This window comes from Dipodomys spectabilis, unplaced genomic scaffold (assembly GCF_019054845.1).
Source record: "Dipodomys spectabilis isolate Male_0828 unplaced genomic scaffold, ASM1905484v1 ptg000204l, whole genome shotgun sequence".
Taxonomy (NCBI): domain Eukaryota; kingdom Metazoa; phylum Chordata; class Mammalia; order Rodentia; family Heteromyidae; genus Dipodomys; species Dipodomys spectabilis.
This window is the reverse complement of record NW_024870881.1, coordinates 1,741,876-1,763,452: the sequence shown is the minus strand read 5'-3', so window position 1 is coordinate 1,763,452 and position 21,577 is coordinate 1,741,876. Positions and strand designations below refer to the sequence as shown.

Here is a 21,577-nt window from a genome sequence, read left to right as displayed (position 1 = left end):
ACCTTCCTACACCAGTACAATAAATTATTTTCCAAATATGGCACATGTTCTGCAGTAAGGGACTGAGATTATAAGTGATTCACAACTTAATGATTTGTGGCATAAAAATTTCCATTTAAATAACTTGATTTCTGTCATGGAAGAAAAATATTAAATAAATAGCTGGCTAGACAGCATGTGACCACTGCATACTGTGTGAAAAGAGCAAACCCTGGCTGAAGTTTGGGAAGCTGGTGAAATACCACTCTAACGCATCAACTGTTCTTTCTCAAAAACACACTTGTGTTTTGTGGGAATCCTTAACTATATGACAAGAATCTACTCTTAAACCAACTCAGTTACCATGAAATAAGAAAACCATTTCCAAACAATCTCAATCTTAAGAATCACTCAGGTATACTTGTTAAAACACATATTCCTAGACACCATCTCAGCGTTACTAAAAACAGAGAACAAGCAAGGGGCTGATGCCAGATCGGACAGGAAAGTCTGTGAGACTCTTGGTGCCAATTAACTACCAAAAAGCAGCAAGTGGAGCTGTGGTTCAAGTGGTAGAGTGCTATCCCTGAGTGCAAAGGCTGGGATAGCAGTCAGGCCCTGAAACAAAAACAGAAAACAGAGAACATGTATTTTTGACAAGTGTCCTGACAATTTCTATGAGGAGAAAAATTTGGTATATAATGACAAAATATATATCTATGTGCACTCCTCTTGAGAGCAGAAAATTTAAGATGTTTGAGGAAAGAGGATACCTTAAAAACAAAAAAACAAAAAAACAAAACAAAACAGTAGATTCTCCATGAGTGGCATTAGAAAATAGTATAGTTATCTTAAAGCTGGCTTTTAGAAGTGAAGATTTTGTTTCCCCAGGGTCTGTAATAAGCAGGGGTTTATACAACTAAAAATAAAGAAACTCCTTAAATTCCTAAAAATAAGGAAACACCTCATAGCATGCCATAGCAAGGTCCAAGTTTGATACAAACTTGAGGGAATTCATTCATGCCACTCTTTCCATTTTTATTTTTATTTACATCCCCAAAGATAGGGGCCAAAAATTTTCAACTCAATAAGGAAATTATTACCATATATGTTTTTAATTTAAGACCATTTGCATTCAAAAGGTCTCAAAAGTGAATTCATTTTGTAAAAGCAAATACTAAAAATAAAACAGAAAGTCCAGCTCCATTGGCTCATACCTGTAATCCTAGCTACTCAAGAGTCTGGGATCTAAGGATCACAGTTTGAAGCCAACCCAGGCAGACTCTTATCTACAATAAACTACTCCCCCAACCCACCCAGCCAAAAAATAAAAACCAGAAGTGGAGGTGGCTCAAGTGGTAGAGCAGTAGCCTTGAACAAAAGAATCTCAGAGACAGCACCAAGGCCCAATTCAAGTCGCAGAACCAACACACACACACACACACACACACACACACACACACACACACACACACACACACACACACACACACACACACACACACACGAAATTTGCTAAGGAATAGGATATCTGATGAAATCCCCAACGGTAGCTAATGCCTGGAAATAAAGTGTTTTGGTCAGTCTCCCAAATTATACATAGGTGACACAGTGAAAATAGTTTAAAATTCCAAAATCATTCTAAAGTGTTTGAATTACTAAATGGCAAGGATTCAGTATGAAAAAACAAAAAACAAACGTTTACTACTTGACAGATATCTGTGGGCTACTCCATGTGCTCCAACCCCCCTGCACTTGGATCATGTTATCAGTGGCATGTGAGCAGCGGGCCTTAGCCATTTCTGGGCCTACATTATTTCCAATCTGGTGTAAAACTTTCTAGCACTCTCTGTTTCTCTCCTGCAGGGATGCTTGGTGTCTTTGATGATGAAGGAACAATATGGAAACAACCAGGATAGATGAACATTTTCATAGAGCTCTTAATAGAATGCCATGCAAACCAGGCACTGGTGGTCCATGCCTATAATTTTAGCTAGTCAAGAAGCTGAGATCTGTGCTCGCTTCGGCAGCACATATACTAAAATTGGAACGATACAGAGAAGATTAGCATGGCCCCTGCGCAAGGATAACACGCAAATTTGTGAAGCATTAAAAAAAAAAGAAGCTGAGATCTGAAGATCATGGTTCAAAGTCAGATAGGGCAAAAAAGTCCATGAGACTCTTATCTCCAATTAACTAGCAAAAATCCAGAAGTGGAGGCATAGCTCAAATGTTAGAACACTAGCTATGACAGAAAAAGCTAAGCGAGATTGCAAGGCCTTGAAGTCTAAGCCTTAGTACTAGCACAAAAGTAAACAAACAAACAAGCAAATAAATAAATAAATAAATAAAGATGACATGCTGCAGTCAATTTTTATGAAGCAAAAACCGCTTTTAGGGTATAAAGACCCTGAAATTGGAGGATTATTTTGTTGTTACACATAACCTCTGCCATCCTAGCTATCTACTTGGCAGCCACTTGATTTCTCTGGTTGATGACACCAAGGGAAATTATTCAACGGATCTGCTCAGATTCATATCCATCACTGAAACCAGATAGCTAATAGGATATTCTCCATGGCCCTCACAGAACCTGGGAATTGTTTTATTCTTTCTCCTGGCTGGTTTAGAAAACCAATGGAAAGCCTTTCATTTTCCCTAAACCTCATGTGCATTATGTATAAGTGTCTTGAGACATAGAGGACCAAACTTGACCTAAAAAAAATCAAAATCAGATCAAACTGAGACTATTTTTTTCCTGGTTACTAGGATTTGAACTTCAGCTCTTGAACTTACTAGACAGGCACTGTACCAACTTGAGTAACATCCCCAGTTCCTAATAATCATTTCTAAATCATCCCCTTAAATTCCATGACAGAAAATAATAGGCCAAAGTTTTTCAGATTTGTTTTAGTTCCACTTTCCATAAGGTATTGATCAATCTGCCAACAAAAAGAATAAGAACTCGACAAATAGTTGATGTGTTCCCATTCCTCTATCAGACATTAGCCAAGAAGACTATGTAAATTCATATTTAAACTAACTAAAACTGAATAAATTTTAAAATAAAATTTAAAACAGCTGGCTCCTCAGTTTTGGTAGCCACTTTTCAAATGTTCTATATAGAATTGTGGCTACTGGCTCTCATAGTGTACACTGCAGAGCATCTACATTATCATGCAGAGTTTTATTGCCCAGCATTGGGCTAGAATTCTACTCAATATCTACCCTCAAAGCCATCCCAAAACACACATAATGGAAGCAACACATGTATTTCATGTTTATGTTTTGTGGGTGTGCATGTATGTGTATGCATGTGCATTCTAGTACTGAACGTTTTCTTTCTCTCTTGGCTTTTTCACTCAAGGCTAGTTCTTACCACCTAAGCCACACCTCCACTTCTAGCTGTTTGCTGGTTAATTGGAGATGAGTCTCTCAGATTTGTCTGCCCAAGTTGGCTTCGAGCTGTAATCCTCCTGAGTAACTAAAATGACAGCATGATCCACCGGTACCCAGCACAACGTATTTCTTATGTACAACCCTTCCTAGAAAACATACTCAATTCTCTCTCCCCCAGGTAATATTATCATTAATAGGGTAATAATCCCATTATTATTGTTAGTGGAATAAAATTAAAAAGGAACATCTGAAAGAAATATCTCTGAGATACAGAAAGGCTTTTCCCTAAGATCTGCCATATTAGCTCTTCAGACCATTGATGGGCCAGATGTGCAAAATGTGAACATTGCTTTTAACGTGGGGATATCTTTGCCTATTTACTATCTATCAAAAGGCAAAAATTTTCCTGCAGCAGGAAAAGGTGATGAAATGGATGATTGATTCCCAGCTGTCATTGCTATTGAGCTATCAAAACACCACAGAAAACCTGACATAGGCACTGCCATGGAATTGTTATGTAAACAAGAGATTTGTCTAAGATACCACCCAGAATGACACAAGGATACACCTGTCAGCAAGATGTTTTTCCCTGGAGGGAGCACCAGGTGCAAACTCAACTATACTGACTATGAGATGAAAATTCCCAGGGGACTAGTTCTTAAAAACTGAGATATGCTGTAGAAGAAAAAAAACTGAGCTATCATTCCTCAAAGAATTCTCACCATGCTTTTATCTTTAACTGAAAGCAGATTGATGAGTAAAAAAATCAAAAGGGAGGAAAGTATCTTCTGAAGCAAATAGGAGCCAGAAACCAAATGGTCATAGCTTTCCACCCCTGCCTATCTGTGCAATGAATTCATGATGGACAAGTGTCTGGTAATATTACTACCAAACAAATTCTACAAGGAGATAAGGCCACCATCAAATGTTGGGGATAACGTGGAGGAACAGGAACTCTCATCAATCATTGGCAGCAAGGTCAAATGGCTTTGTAGTTCCTTATAAAGCTAAATACAACCTTACTGTTTGGCCCAACAACAACAATCCTTAGTATTCACCTAAATAAATCAAAAACTTTTTGGCCACATAAGAGTTTTAAAACCTGCACATGAATGATTAGAGAAAATTGATGCCTACTTGTCAAAACTCAGATGCATAATGAAACTCATTAAAATTGTAAAAAGGTAGGGGGGAAAGGGGAGCAAAACAATGAACATGACTAAAGTACATTACATATATATGAAATATCACAGTAAAACTCCTTTGTACATTAATATATGCTAATAACAGTTTCAAAATCAGATGCCACAAACATGTCCTCAATTGGTTGTAACGTGCTATCATTTAGAAAGTGAACTATTATTCAGCAATAAAAATAAATAAGCTTTATCTTGTCCATGTAATTGTAACCCCTCTGTACAGTATTTTCACAATAAAAAAATTAAAATAAATAAATAAGCTACCAAGCCACAAAAGAGTAGAACCTTAAATGTACACTGCTAAGTGAAAGAAGGTAGTTTGACAACGCATCATATTATGGTCCAATTTTATCTAAATGACTTCTAGGAAAGGAAAACTATAGAGATGGTTTAAAAAAAAAAAAAAACCCTCAGGGGCTGGGAAGGTGGCTCAGTGGTAGAGCGCTTGCCTTGCATGCCTGAGGCCCTGGGTTTGATTCCTCAGCACCACATAAGCAAAAAGAAAAAAGCCAGAAGTGGTGCTGTGGCTCAAGTGGTAGAGCACTAGCCTTGAGCTGAAGAGCTGAGGGATAGCATCCAGGCCCAGAGTTCAGGCCCCACGACCGGACCAAAAAAAAAAAAAAAAAAAAAAACCCTCAATGTTTTCTAAGAATTAGGAGGGAGAGATGAATAGTTAAAACACAAGAAATGTTTAGGACAGTGAAACTATTCTGTTGGCCTGATGGTATGCATCTGTCAAAACCCATAGAAGGGGCCAGACACAGGTGGCTCACACCTGTAATCCTAGCAACTCAAGGGGCAGAGAGCTGAAAGGTTTAAAGCCAGCTCAGACAGGAGAGTCTCTGAGATTTTTTATCTCCAATTAACTACCAAAAAGCTGGAAGTAAAGCTGTAGCTCAAATGGTAGAGCACTAGCCTTGAGCAAAGAAAGAAAAGAAGAGTGAGAGAGAGATGGAAGAAAGGAAGGAAGGAAGGAAGGAAAGAAGGAAGGGAGGGAGGGAGGGAGGGAGGAAGACAGACCTCAGGGAGCTTCATACACACACACACACAAAAAAAAAAAAAAAATATATACACCCAGAGCGAATCCTAACATAAACTGTGAACTTTAACTAATGATATATCAACTGATTCATCTATTGTAGCATGTGTGCCACCTAAAGAAAGCTGTGAATAATAGAAGACAGAGATGAGGAGCCAGATAGGAACTCTATTCTGTGTAATTTTTCTTTATACCTAAAGCTGATCTTAAAAAAGAAAAGTATATTAATTTCTTACTCTCCCTGAATGTGTATTTCAACTGTAAGCATGTTCCAGCACTGTCAGTCTGCATGAGCTTGTACACCACAGACACACAGATGTATGCATGTATATACAAGCACACATAGTTGCATGTATGCACACAGAGACACAGGAATGTCCACACATGCATACACTGACGCATAGAGACACACAGACATGTATATATGCACAATTACACACAGATGGGCTAGCCTTGTGCACAAAAGCTCAGGGATAATGCCCAGGCCCTGAATTCAAGACGCTGAACCAGCACCAAAAGTAAAAAAGGTAAGGATTTCACATACGGTTGGAGGCATAGCTCATTTGGTAGAGTGCTAGCCACTGAAAGAGTCCTGGTCTCAGACTTGGAAGGGAGGGAGGGAGGGAGGGAGAAAGGGAGGGAGGGAGGGAGGGAAGGAAAGTTGGGCCCCTCATGTCTTCCAAAGCTTTTTCTTCTCTCAACCTCTAGTATTGTCTTAAACATATGAAGGCTCAATGAATATTTGCTGGATGACTCAACCAATTCAGTTAACAAAGCCTTGGCTGAAAAGAACAGATTTAATACATTCTTTGGGCTCTACAAAACATGCAAATACTTAAGGACAGCAAAATATGAGTTTGGAGGAGAGTCTAGTAGAGAATGCAGGTTAGCTTCTGTCTAGCACTTTACAATTTACAATCTATGCTTCACAATCATCTCTTAGTCAACTATCAACTGTCAGTGAGTTATTAAGCACACTATTAGGAGATCAATAAAGAATTAACTAAAATTCCTCACCAAGGCTGATTAGCTTTACTATAAAAATTAATTTGCATAATGTATATGAAACATAGCCAAATCAGACTTGTCAAAAGACTTAATGTTTATTAAATACTATTAAAGAAAAATAAACAATTCTTTTCTCTAGTTGGTTTTCTATGATATTACATGATACAGGTAGATGTTTTCCGTTGAAAATCCTACTTAAAAACTGTACTTACTTGGGAAAGGAGAGAGAACAGTAGAAGGCGTGACACTGATCAAGATGCATTATACTTACAAACTGATTTGCTGGTCTGAAACACCCTTTATGCAATTAATTAAAATAATAAACTATAAATAAAATAACAGAAGCAAACAAAAACTGTACTTGCTTACATATGACAACAATTAGTAGATACCTTTGGAAAGGAAGAAAGGTAAATGTGGTATGGACCAGGCAAGACCCTTTCTTATGCATACAAGGTGTTCCATCAATTTTTCAGAGAGCAGAACTGCATCCTGAAATTTTTATAAATGTAAAATGGTCTTTCATGAGAGCATTATAATACATTCAGGCTATGAGCTGAGCGACAGCCTAACTTGCAATTTCTTCCAGACATAATCACATACATTTTTCCCATAGAAAAGAATGATACAAATGTGTTAAACATTATAATACAGAAAAATGCATTTTAAACCAAGAAGTAATATCAGAATATCAGAGCCAGTGCCTGCCAGAAAAATCCAAATCTCTGCCTTGTTGGTGATCAGGTGATTGCTTTGTAGCAAGCAGCCTGACAACCCCATCTCCTATTTGGTCTTGGGTAGTATTTCTCCATATTGCTGAAGGGGGCTTTATTTTATCCCAGCAGCCAGTGCTCACATTCACAGATGCATCTGATTAAGTGGTGCAACCCACTTGAATAGAAAGGGGAAAAGGAAACCCGCTCCAGACTTAATATCCTTTTCTCTCGGTAATAAATTTACTTCCTCCTTCCCACTGCAACTCTAAATGAGGTACAATTTAAATCAAGCACCAGAATTCCTCACTTATGAAAGAAACAACTCTCAAGTGCCTGAATCATTAACTTATTTTATTTACCTACGTATTTATGAGCCTGTTTCTGAAAATAATTTAAGACAGAAAATGTGAACTGTTTCTAGGCAAAGGCAAGACTGGGCAATGTCTCAAGGGAGAAAAATGCAAACACCTAATTCTGAAGCACTTAGGCTTCCACTGCGGGAGGAAATTGCATCTCAGACAATAAATATTTATTGATTCCCCTTTACATGCCCATTATTGTGCCAGGAGCTGAGGAGACAATAATGAGCATGACAGAGAAGGTCCTGTCCTGGATGGAGCCTGTATTGTAAGATGGAGCCAGTCTTGGAAGCAAGGCTGTCTGGCAAGACTGGAGAAGAAATGTTGGAGACTTGATATCCACCTCTGAATATCTGAATATCCAGAGGCATGTGGAAGGGCTGTGGGCCACAAATGCAAACAGTGGGTGAAAGTCAGGACAATGATAGGGCCCACCTAAAAGAATAGAGTTTTCCAGTATTTTATTACAGTTCTTAACTCATTATTAATTATACAGATTACTGGATTTCACTGTGACCTTCCCACCCATACCTATAACATTCTTTGATTGAATCTGTCTTTCTAATCCCCTCTTTTGCCCTCCTCTCTCTCCATGTCTCCTAACTTCTCTCTTTCCCTATTAGTCTTTCTACTTGATTTGATTTGCTTCCATATATGAGTGAAACCATGTGATACTGCCTTTCTGTTTCTAAATTGTTTTTCTAAACATGAGAATCTCCAGTTCCATTCATTTTCCCATTCATCCATTGACAAGCACCTGGACTAATTCCATTCCTTGGTAATTGTGAATATTACCCCAGTTATCATGGGCATATAATTATCCTTTTTGTATAATAACTTTATTCCTTATGGATAAACATCCAGGAGTATGTAAGTATAGCTGGCTCATGTGATAGTGCTACTAAAAGTAGCACTATGTTCCATATTAGCTGAACTCTAATATTAGTCTTCTGTCAGATGAATAGTTGGCAATGATTTTCTCCTGTTCTATGATTTGTCTTTTAATTCTGGTAATTGCTTCCTTTGATATGCAAAACCTTTTTAATTTGATGTAAACCTATTTATACATTTTTGCTTTTATTTTTGAGCTATTTTATTTTGAGCTAGTTTGTCCTATTCAGGAAATTCCTACTTATTCTTATAACATAAAGTGTTTCCCTATATGTTTCTTTAGTTATGTCAAAGTTTCAGGCCTTACATTAAGGTGTACCTGAAATAACTCATTTTAAGCTGATTTTTGTACAGGATTAGAGACACAGATCTAGTTTTAGTCTTCCATGGGTGCATATCCAGTTTTCCAATAGGTAAAGAGGCAGTCTTTTCTCCAAAGTGTGCTTCTGGCATCTCTGTAGAGACTCAGATGGCCATAGCTACGTGAATTTTTTCTAGGTATTCTATTCCTCAGGTTTTCATGTCTGCTTTTTTTTTCCTGTGCTAATGCCACGCTGTTTCTCTTACTATGGCTCTGTAGTATAGTTAGAAATCTACTATTATGATGCCTCTAGCATTTTGCTCAAGATTTCTTTGGTTGCTTGAGATTATTTGGGGTTCCAGATGAATTTTAGAATTGTTTTTTGAAGGTCTATGAAAGATGTCATTGTGCATTTTGATAAAGATTGCATTGAATCTGATACTACTAATACTGGCAGCATTTTGGATAATATGGCCATTTTAACAATATTTATTCTCCAAATCCATTAATATGGGAGGTATTTCCATCTTCTAGTACCTTCTTTGATTTCTTTCTTTTATATTTTATAATTTTAATTATGGAGGTTTTAGTTTGTTGGTGTTTTTTTTTTTTTACCTCCATGGTTAGTTTCCCTCCTCACCCAGAGGAGGGTGAATATTCTTTGTTTTGCATTTGTTTTTGAGACTAATGTGAATAGGATTGTTGTGCTAATTTCTTTCTAAATTTGTTATTAGTGTATAGAAAAGCTTACCAATTTTTGTATATTGATTGTGTGTGTGTATGTGTATTTGTGTTTGTATACTATGGTTTAAACACAGAACCTGGGCATTATCCCTTAGCTTTTTCCACTCAAGGCTTAAACTCTATCACTTGAGCCACACTTCCACTTCCAACTTTCTACTGGCTACTTAAAGGTAAGACTATTCTGCCAGGACTGGCTTCAATCTACAATAGTCAGATTTCAGTTTCCTGAGTAGCTAGGATTAAAGGCATGAGCCACTGGTGCTTGTCTGTATGCTGATTTTTATATTCTAATTTGCTGGGAATTTTTCTATTGGCTCTAAATTATCCATATTTTATTTTTTAAAAAAGAGGCATGTAATGTGGCTCAAAGCCACTCATGAATACACTGGGTAAAGGTCAGAGGACTTTTAAATAAGCGGATTGATTATCGAAAGTATTCTAGAAGAGGTAGGAAACCTGCCTGAGTCACTAGCCATAGCTTGCTGTGGCAGGCTAGCACAGGGGACATGTAAACGTTATTTCCAATTCTTTTTTATTCAGGAAGCTTCAAATCAAACCACACAAATACCTTGAACATCTCAGCCCTCGTAATTTTAGCTTAATGAGAGGCTTTATGATCATATAATGATATAATAGACCATCATTTCCTTAGTCTTCTGTCATCCTCAGTCTGACAAAAAAAAAAAAACAATAAATACTGATTTCTGGTCATTACACTGGGTTCTGGGGCATTTCATGGCTTCAGAATGTCAACTATCCTCTCTAAATAAGGAGAAAATCAGGTCCTGGGGGGAAACAAAAAGAAAAGAATATTGTCATGCTTCCCAAACTTGATAGGTCATGAGGACAAAGTTAGGTATGCAAATATCACTGATATTGGCAGCAAAAGACAAATGGAGAAGGCAGAGTCTCTAAACTGGCTCTCTAATGATGTCTGCCACGACCCCAGAACCCATCAGCATAAGACAGTACTTCCATCATGGTACTATTGTACATGGCACCGTTGTTACGAAGTGCTATATGGCACAAGTGACCTTCAGGTTATCCAAGTACAGCTCTTAAACGCAGGGAGGTTTCTCCACTGGCTGGCAGAAGGGAATTCAGAGAGATTCAAAGCACAAGAAGAACTTCATACAAATGCTGGCTTGAAGCTGGAGAAAGCACATATTCTCCAGGATGCCATCCATGATCTCCAGAATATAAAGTGACTCCAGGCCAACAGCAGAAAGGAAATGGGGACCACAGTTCTATGACCACAAAGAATTGTATTCTACAACCAACCTGAATGACCTTGGAAATAAATTTCTCCCCAAGACTTTCAGATAAAAGGCTGGGCTTTTCTCTGAAGATGAGAATCTTGAGTACATCCCTGTGATATCTGAGCTTAGAGTTCATCCAAGCCTGCATAGACTTTCAGCTTACAGAGCTAATCAATGAGAATTGGTCTCAGCCATCATGTGTGTGTGGTTATTTGTTATGCAGAAAGGGATAAACAATACAGAATCCAATTGGTGATGATGAGGCATTGTAAGTGGGACCCAAGTGTAAGAAAGGCCCACAGTGCAGGCCACACCTCCACCACCTAAGGAGAGCATGTGTCCAGCACAGAGAAGTCTCAGGAAAGCAATGTCTCAGTTGGCTTAATTAAAATCATGGACAGAACTTACTCAGGCACGTAGGAAAAGGGAAAACCATGAGGCCCTGGTGATTAGCACCATATGACACTCTCCTTCTTCTCAAAGAATGGGTACCGTGCAGCTGGTATGGGCAGAGGTGGAGGGGGGAGGGATGGCTTAGGGTTATGGAGGAAAAACTTGCTGTAATCTCAGTGCATATTGAGTGATGCTGATACCCAAATCTACCTACTCCCACTGGGGTTTGTGCTTACAGAGATGACCTTCCCTCTGAAAATCACACAAAAGGAGAGCAGTGACCAGTGCACTTTCGAGTGGCCATAGGCTCCCTAAAACTTCCATATGGCATCACCCAATGGCATATCTCTCCCTTCCTGACAGGTCTTCCAGCCTTTGCTCCTGTCTCCCTAGGGCTCATTCTCATCACAGAAAGCAAGTTGTTCTCTTTAAAAACACAGATCTACTTGGGAGACAGAAATAGGAGGGTCAGATTCAAAGCCAGCCTGGACAAAATGGTTAGCAAGACACTACCTCAAAGAACAAGCTATTGGTAGGTGTCACTGGCCAATGCCTAGACTCTTAGCTACTCATGAGAATGAGATCTGAGGATTTTAATTCAGAGCTATCTCAGGCAGCAAATCCTTAAGACTCCATTTCCAGGTAACCAGTAAAATGCTGGACTGGAGGTATGACTCAAGTGGTAGAGTACCAGTTATGAGCTACAAAGAGAGTGAGAGAGCAAGGCCCTGAGTTTAAGCCTGGATACCAGCACCCCCCAAAAAAGGCTGAATAGGAGACACCAATAGGATAATCTTGGTCTAAGGATATCCCCAGGCAAAGAGCACAAGAGCTTATCTGAAAAATAACTAAATAACTAAATCAAAAAGAAATGAGGACATGATCAAGTGGTAGAGTACCTGCCTACTAAGCATGAAGCTGTGATTCCAAATCTTAATACTGGAATAAATAAACAAACAGATGTGACTACGTTATTCTCTACCAAAACTTTCCAGTGACTTCCAAAGTTTTTCAAATAATCTACAAAACCCTTAGGTTTGGCCCAGCACCATCTTTCTGGGCCTCTTTCCTAGCCCTCTTTTCCTTTCTCAAATTCCTCAAATACTTAAGTTCCCTTCCATCTGAGTACCTTTAAACCTGTCTCCTTCTGGAATGTTCTTTTCCCAGATATCACTTGGGCTCTTTCTTACACATCTTTCAGGCATCTACTAAAATATTACCTTATTAGAGAGACCTTCCCAGACCACCCTGGAGAGAAATATCTCTTCCTACCTTTTCTTTCTCATTCCTTACCCAACTTTATTTTTGTTTACAAAATTCAGTACCATCTATCATAATTTTTATTTGGATGAGTGTTTTGCTTATTGTCATCCTCTGTACAATAGAATATAAGCTCAATAAGGCTGTGCTGTTCACTTCTGGTTCTGAGGATCCTCTGACAGAATGTGAGTAAATGAATGAATGATGAACACAGGCATGCATGTCAGAAACCTTCTGGGAGGTGTTAAGTGATCAGAGTGGTGGGCCTAGACATAAACTGCAAGCAATGTTAGGTTCAGAAGGTCTCACAATGAAGGAGCTCAAAGATAGACTTTATCCAGTCTTTTGGCAATTTCCAAACAGTGTCTCTGTGCCAGGTATCCATAACTGTCGTAAGTGGTTCTTTCTGAGGGACCAGGAAGATCCCCTCCCCTCCTACATTAATGAACCATAGAGGGAATGTTTTATGATGATTTTCACAGCAGCAATGAATAAAACCCATCTGAGTAAGAAATTCCATAAAATACAGTCATAAATCCATACATAATTAAGAAAGCTCAATTCTACTAACTTGAAAAACATTCTTTTCTCCAACTAATTTTCACACTCATTTGCCTTTTTGGGGCTCCTCAATTTAGAATGAGTCCACAAAGGAGGAATTTCCCTTTTCCTCCCTGCAAAAAAAATCACGAAGTGCTTATGAAGGACACTAAAGGTAAAGCCCCACCTGGTGACTTAAGAGAACACTAAGATTATCCAAGTGCTGAGGCCACTAAACTGGAAGCTGGACCATTCTGTTGGCTAGGAGGATGACTTACAGATGGGGATGCTAGCTAAGCAGAGGGGCAATGGGACAGGTGCCTGGGAGGGTCCTCCTAACAAAGTGATCAGATTCCCAGCTCATGGACTTCACAGATGCCAGGTGCACCTGCTTTGCATTTTCAGCAAGAACAGAGTTTCCAACAAGGTCAGCTTCCAGATCACCTGAAAGGCTCCATCCCAGTGCTGCCTTCATCTTCTTCCTCTCAAGGAGTCTCTCAAGATTTTGTCTGTAAAAAGAATGTGCTAAAAAGAATTTGTTAATGATCTGGGTGGGGGAGCAAGTGTGGGGATGGAAATGGGGATGGGATCAGGGTTTGCGCACCAATTCTGGGGCTTGAACTCAGGACTAAAGTGCTGTTCTTTAGCTTTTTCACTAGGCATTCTATCATGGGAGTCACAATTCTCCTTCCAGCTTTTTGGTGGTTAATTCAAGGTAGGAGTCTCACAGAATTTCTTGCCTGGGCTGGCTTCAAACCACAATCCGCAGATCTCAGCCTCCTTAGTAGCTAGGATTACAGGCATGCACCACTGGCACCTGGCCTGAAAGTTGTGGTACCACAGACAAATGGCAATGGAAGACCTTATGGGACTTTCAGGGGGCCCTTCATATAGAACCCCATTTTGGAACAAACCAACATCTGCCAAAGGAACACAACAAAGTAGATGGGCCCTCCCACGATGACTTGCATCAACTGCACCAACCTGTGGTAAATATCCACTACACATCCCAAGCTGTGTGTCCCTGCAGTGCTGGGCAGCTCTGAACGCTCGAGCTGTAGCAGAAAATAACCTCATTCCTGGATAAGTCCATGAATGGTTTAGCCCTATCTTGTTCTCTGACATTTGAGGCTGTTTTCCAAAAATTTTGGCAACCTCTACATATGGCTGCTCAGTATAGAAGAGTTTAGTATTTATTTAAAAACAAAAGTTGTAGGTTATTGTAGGGCAAAGCTGCCAACCCAGCCCTAGCAAATCTGAGGCAAGAGGACCTCACGTTGAGGCCAGCCTGAGCTACGTAGTGAGACCCTGCCTAAAAAAGCCAAACTGTTAGAGCAAGAAAAGCAGTTAGCAATGGCTAAAACTGGAAACAACCTAAGGATATCTACGGACAGCATTAACACTTAAATAACAGATAATTCATAGAATCAGCTCCATCATATCAGTGAGACTTGACTATTATAACTATTTGAAACAACAGTAATAACTCCAGAAATATCATGTTGAGCTTAAGCAGCCAAATGCAAAAAGAAAAAGGTGTTCCTAGAAGCTGATGCCTTTTCTGAAAAATGATGTAAGGGTGGACAACAGAACCTAACATGTAGTGTAAGAAGCCAGGATAGGGGTCACCCTCAGGGTGTGGAGTCTACGGTCCCATGAGAGCTTCTGGGGTGCACGTCATGTTGAGTTTCTGGATCTAGCTGTTATCATAAAAATGCATCATGTTGCACAGTTGGAACATTGCATTTTTTCTGGGTGCATATCAAGCTTCAATTGTAAAGAAAAAAATCAATTCATATTTTTTGGTTCTTCTTAACAAAGGCATTGATTGAGTCTTCACTGCTCTACAGATCCACATAGGATTGACCCTAGCACCTCTGACCTCATCTCTGACCTCATCTGACTCATCCATTTGATCATTTGCCTCTTCCTGTTCTTTGTTCAAGCTAATAATCACCAACCCACCTCGGGGTCTTTGCACTGGCTGTGAATGTGCCTCCCTCAGATTCCATCATGCCTAGTTTCTTATTTTCTTTCTAGTTTTATTCTAATGCAGGGGTTGACAAACTACTGTCTCTACCCCATCCAGTCTATTACCTTATTCTGTAAATAAAGTTTTATGGGAACAGGCACATACCCATTCCTTTATGTAACATCTACAACTCTTTCGTCTTTTGTTGTTTTGCTTTTGTTCACAGTGCTAGCAATCAAACCCAAGGCTTCATTTATGCTAGGTAAGCACTCTGGTCCTGAGCTACATCCCTAGCTCCTATAAATGGTTTCTAACCACAAGAATTGAGTAGTTGCCTGGCCAAGTCTTAATATTCATACATGCTGGCTTTTTACAGAAACAGATTGCCAACCCTTACTCTAATGTCACCTTCTCTCATTTAAAATCAGAACCAAGTTGTTGATTTTTGCCATTCTAACTGGAGTGAGGTGATATCTCAATGTTGTTTTGATTTGCATTTCTTTTATGGCTAGGGATGTTGAACATTTTTTCATGTGTCTATTGGCCATCCTTCTTTCTTCTTCAGAGAAGTTTCTCTTTAAGTCTTTCGCCCACTTATTTATTGGGCAGTTGTTTCTTTGAGGATTTGTTGTTGGGGGGGTTTAATTTTTTGAGTTCCAAGTATATTTTAGATATGAGACCCTTGTCCATTGTATGGCTAGTAAAGATCTTCTCCCAATCTGTGGGCTTTAAAATCAAGAACTCTAACAACAACAGATGCTGGAGGGGATGTGGACAGAAAGGAACCTTACTTCATTGTTGGTGGGAATGTAAACTTGTTCAACCACTTTGGAAAGCAGTATGGAGGTTCCTCAAAAGACTCCACATAGAACTCCCCTATGACCCAGCAATCCCACTTTTGGGCATTTACCCAAATGTTTACAAACAAGACCACACTAAAGCTACCAGCACAACTATGTTTATTGCAGCATTATTTACCATAGCTAAGATATGGAACCAACCCAGATTCCCCTCAGTAGATGAATGGATCAAGAAAATGTGGTATATATACACAATGGAATTCTATGCCTCCATCAGAAAGAATGACATTTCCCCATTTGTTAGGAAATGGAAAGGCTTGGAAAAAATTATATTAAGTGAAGTAAGCCAGGCCCAAAGAAACATAGGTCCCATGGTTTCCCTTATATGCAATATCTAGTATATGTATGAGTCAAGCGGAAAAGGTCAGATAATGTGATGTTAGGAAAACGAACCCTTAAATATGTATTTTAATGTTTTTGTTTCTTTCATGCACGTGTTTCTAACGCATTTATAAGATTATTTCTTTGTTGCTTTGTATGTGCCTCCCCCACAATGTAACCCCCACTTTCACTATATTTGATGTCAGTATAACATGTGGAGGAGATGGGGACAAACAAGTCATTTAAGGATTCAGGTGGACCTGTTGCAACAATGAGAAGTACAAAATGTCATGTCAAAAACGAGCTTTACAATGTCGGTGTAGGGGGGGAAGGATTGGGTGGGGGGGAGAGGGGAGGCTGGGAAGGGAGGTGAAGGGTAAACAAAGGAGGAGGCTACAATGCTTGGTAAGAAATGTATGCATTATCCTGCCCATGTAATTGTAACCCCTCTGTACAGTATGTTCTCAAATAAAATAAAATAAAATTAATTTAAAAAAATAAAATAAAATCAGAACCAAGTCCCCTACCTCCTACTTCTACCTCTCTCCCTTGTCCCTTTCTCACCTTTTATCCAAAGTATTTACTAAAAAGCCACACATTTCCTAATTTTTTTACTTCTGTCTCCCTTGAGGAAAATGTAAGCTCCATGAGGGATTTCTTTGTTCTCAAATTACATCCTTAGAACTTCAAGAATATCTAACAGTTAAGGGATACTTAGTATACATGTGCTAAATCAATGATAGCACCAAATTCAAATGGTATTATATTTTTATATGAAGTGGTACCCCAAAAATACATGTGTTGAAGGCTTGGTTCACCATGCAATGTCCAGAGGTACAGCTGTAGGGAAATGATTGAGTCAGGAGAGATCCGACCCATTCAATGGATTAACCAATTGATAGATTCCTAGTTTGAAGACATTCTGAGGTGGTAGAACTAGAGGGTGGGTACTGGAAGGAAGACATGAAGGGCATGTGTTTGAAAGATACATCTTTTCTATCAGTTCCCTCTCTGCTTCCTGGCTGCCGTTAAGTGAGCACCTCTGCTCTCCCACATGCTTCCCTCCATGATGCTCTCCCTCACCAAGGCCATTCAATCTATATATTCCTGTGATCTCCCTTTGGTGAACTTTAGCCAAAATGAGATAGCATTTAAGTAGTGCCAAGCAACTTATGAACAGAAATCTAAAATAGTAAACAAAATTGAATCTTTTTTCCCTTTAAATTGTTAATCTAAGGCATTTTGGCACCGTGATATAAAGTGACTAACACTACACCCTATTGCAAGTACTAGGCCGATCAACCTAGTACTTCCTTTTTAGACAACCTTTGGCTCCTTTACATTGTTTGTTTCATTTAAAGGATATTTATTTTCCCCCAGAATAAATTAGGTCTAAGTTATTTGGCAATCTCAAAAATAGACGAGGGCCAGCTACCCTATCTGTTGCTAAGAAAATTGGGGAGGATGGGATGGGAAGGGGAAACAAAGGAGGAGGCTACAATGCTTGATAAGAAATGTACTCATTATCTTGCCCATCTAATTGTAACCCCTCTGTACAGTATTTTCACAATCAAAAAAAAATAAAAAAAGAAGATTCAATATGAGAAAGTGGCCCTTGAGATCAAGGAGGGAAGAAAGAGGTGGTATTATCAGATTTATCTATTTTAAGCCAAAATAAGTCACAGAACTGGATAACTGCCATCCAATAAATAACCTCTCCCAGGAGCAGCTCATTCCATGGTTTGGTCATGTGGTCCTTACCCTGGGAGAAGCAGGGAGCTGATGGCACAGAAATAGTTTGGATTCTTGGAACTATTCCAGAATTATTTTCCAGACCTCATTTTCTCTCCCAGAAAACCAATTCTAAGACTGGGGTCTCCTGACATCACTTCTTAAAACTGCATGTGACTCAAAATAAAGAGCTGAATTAAAATATATATGTTCCAGTGATTGGGTTAAAAAAGGTTTAAAAAAAAAACCCAAGGATTCTCTATGCTGTAGGCTTGACATACAGTGTCTTCATAAAAACATCATAGCCTTAGAAACTTAGGACCTAGGATAATGGAAGAACAATATATCTATCACTGGCTTATAAAAGCAGTTTACATAGTCTTCTTTTTTTCATGTTCTTATGATAATTAGAGATGGCCAGTGTAAAACAGAATACCAGTTGTGCATTTGGCTGTCACATGCAGTCCTGGACAATGGTCTGGTGATGGTCCCCATAACTCTGCAGATGGAAAAGGTACAAACATAATGATTACTCCACAGACTTGGGAAGAAGAAGTCTCCAGAGATAGCATCATTCTCCTCACCTGTTCAAATGTTAACCTTTGGTAAACTGTCCAGCCACTGAAGGAAAAACTGTATAGTAAAGATGTAGTAGAAGCTATCAGCAGAATGTAAATCTAGACTACAATACCAATCCACGTTTCCACTTCAAACCCCCTAGGATGGCTACAATCAAAAAGTTAGACCATAACAAGGGTTACTAATGGGAATATGGAAACATCATAATCATTCCCATGTACTGCCTGTAGGATCTCACTCAAAAGCTGGCAGTACCAAACTGCATCAGGAAAGTACATGGGGCTAGGGATGTAGGTCACTGGTAGAGCATCTGCCCAGCATGCACAAGATTTTGGGTTTTATCCCCAGTACTGAAAAAAAAAAAAAGGAATGTATTTTGACCTCTTAAAAGTTTTTCCCCTGACCTAGCCATACTCACCTAGCTAAGTTTTCCTCCTTAGAGATACATCAACACACTTAGAGATGACCAATAAACAGAACAGATTTTTTTGTCAGTCATGGGACTTGAACTCAGGGCCTGGGCACTGTTCCTGAGCTCTTTTGTTCAAAGCTAGTGCTCTAGCACCTTGAGTCACAACTCTATTTCTAGTTTTCTGGTGGCTAATTGGAGATAAGAGTCTCACAGCTTTCCTGAGTAACTAGTATTACAGGTGTGAGCCACCAGCACCTGGCCAAAACAGATATTTTATGAACCATAATATGTTGCATAATCTCGCAGTTATAGACTCCAGTGATCCTTCCTAGCAGAGGCGGAAAAGCATGGAGGCTCAAAGAAAGCAGAAAGGAGGGAGTTTGGAAACACCAAGATGCTCATAAGACCTTCCTTCTCTCAACTTTGACTTTCCTGGCAGGAAAATGGATTAAACTAAGTACTCTCCAGATGCCCAGGATGGTAGTTAAAAAAAACAAAACAAAACAAAACAAAAACAGCTCTCGGGGTATTTTGCAAAATATAATTTTGTAAAATGGCACCACAGGGCCATTTGGAGAGACAGGGAAGAGCACCAAAAAGTGAAGCATATGGCTCAGGGTTGTTTTTTTCCCTTTGTTTTTTTTTTCCTCCCCTATCCATTAACAGAAAAAAAAATCTAAATAGCTGCTCAACCTCTATGCTTTAATTTCAGAACCGTTTCAGTTAGGATTCAGTACACGGAAGCTTTTCTGCCTCCGCTTGTAAATAATTCACAGCTACTCAAAATATCCACCAGGAACGCAGGTCAGGGATTAAGCTACTCCACAAGCCATGCTTACCAGGGGCCTGCCTGCTCCCATCCACCCTACTTTTACCTGGAAGTTGGAAACTTACATCCTTTTGCAAGGACCCTCCCCCACATAACTGCTCATAGCTGTCATCTCAAAGGATTACACCTTAGGTGTCTCATTGTTAAGATCTTAGACAGCACACCCCTGAATGGCCATATGATTGGGGGGAAGATTTTTGTGGCATATTTTCCTCAAAATGAGACTGTTATAAAATAAGAACTGAGTAGAGAATATTAATGCGATAGAATATCAAAAGGAATAAAATAAAAATATAAAATAGGAACATTAAAGTATATAAAATAACAATATTAATTTCCACATCCATGGGCTACTTTTTTTTGAGGCCTGGATGACATAAAAGGTATTTAACAAAGAGGATGGCACTTAACTGCTTAACAGATAGCAGTTACGGCTTCTGTGATGATTGTTAGTTTTTGGTGTATTCATTTATTTATTCTTTCAGCTAACCACTATTTGTATTGAGCCCCTACTGTGTTCAAGACACATAGAACAGCCTCCCTGCCCATGTGGAACTACCAGTCTACAGGAAAAAGAAACAGCAGACCCACAAAAGAATGAGCAAAGCTGGGAGCCAGTGGCTCACATCTGCACTCCTAGCTACTCAGAATGCTGCGATCTAAGGATCATGGTTCATAGCCAGCTAGGGCAGGAAAGTCCATGAGATTCTGACCTCCAATTAACCACCTAAAAACTAGAAGTGGAACTGTGACTCAAAGTGGTAGAGTGCTAGCCTAGTGCAAATAAGCTCAGGGGCAGCACCCAGGCCTTAAGTTCAAGCCCCACAACCAACAACAACAACAACCAAGGAATGAGCACATTTTTTAATTTTTATTATAGAGATGATGTGCATAGGGGTTACAATTACATAAGTTAGATAAAGAGTACATTTCTTTTCCACCAATGTCACCTCTTCCACTCCTTTTTTCCCTCTCTCCCAATTTTTCCCTCCTGTCCCCACCCACGAGTTGTATAGTTCACCTTCAACATAATATCTAGAGAGTACCACTGCTGCATTTGTTCACCCTTTGGCCCATCATTTCTGTGATCTCCCTTGCCCTCCCAAAGACAGATAAATGAACAAACAAGACAAAAGGAAAAGAAAACAAAAACAGCAACAAAGAAAAAAAAAAAAACCTCTTGTTTCTGTTAAGAAAAAAATTAAATTCCTGTATTCATAAGCTATTTTGTTGAATAGCAACTCCTTTGTGTAACTACTTAAATATAATAAAAAGACATTTATAAAACTGTTAATGAAAAGTAAAATATTTTAAATAAAGAATGAGCAAGTTAATGAACAGACAGATGTGCTATGAAAAAGTGGCAAAGTGTGGCTGGGTGTGTCCCTTTAGAGAGAAGACTTGCATAATGTGTGTGATGGACATTGAAATTTTAATAGTTTATGGGCTGGGAAGGTGGCTCAGTGGTAGAGCGCTTGCCTTGTGTGCATGAGGCCCTGGGTTCGATTTCTCAGCACCACATAAGCAAAAAGATAAAAGCCGGAAGTGGCGCTGTGGTTCAAGTTGGCAGAGCGCTAGCCTTGAGCTGAAGAGCTGAGGGACAGCGCCCAGGCCCAGAGTTCAGGCCCCACAACCAGACCCAAAACAAAAAACATTTTTAATAGTTTAGTAATTGTATCTACTTCCAAATTCGCTGATACACTACCTGCACACATCCCCAGGCTTCTTGTCCTGCTCTGCTCCCAGAGGTCTGTCCTCCTTCCGCCATGCCCCTCACTCTCCTGAG

General features: G+C 39.3%; 1 protein-coding gene and 1 non-coding gene across 3 annotated transcripts in view; one reads left to right on the top strand and one right to left on the bottom strand.

The window, feature by feature from the left end:
- The window catches only part of Frmd3 (FERM domain containing 3), a 294,129-nt gene that overhangs the window by 254,350 nt on the left and 18,202 nt on the right, over nucleotides 1-21,577 (bottom strand). The window lies entirely within an intron of this gene.
- Nucleotides 1,994-2,100, top strand: LOC122122125. The gene has a single exon (XR_006150115.1). It is a non-coding gene; the product is annotated as a U6 spliceosomal RNA (small nuclear RNA).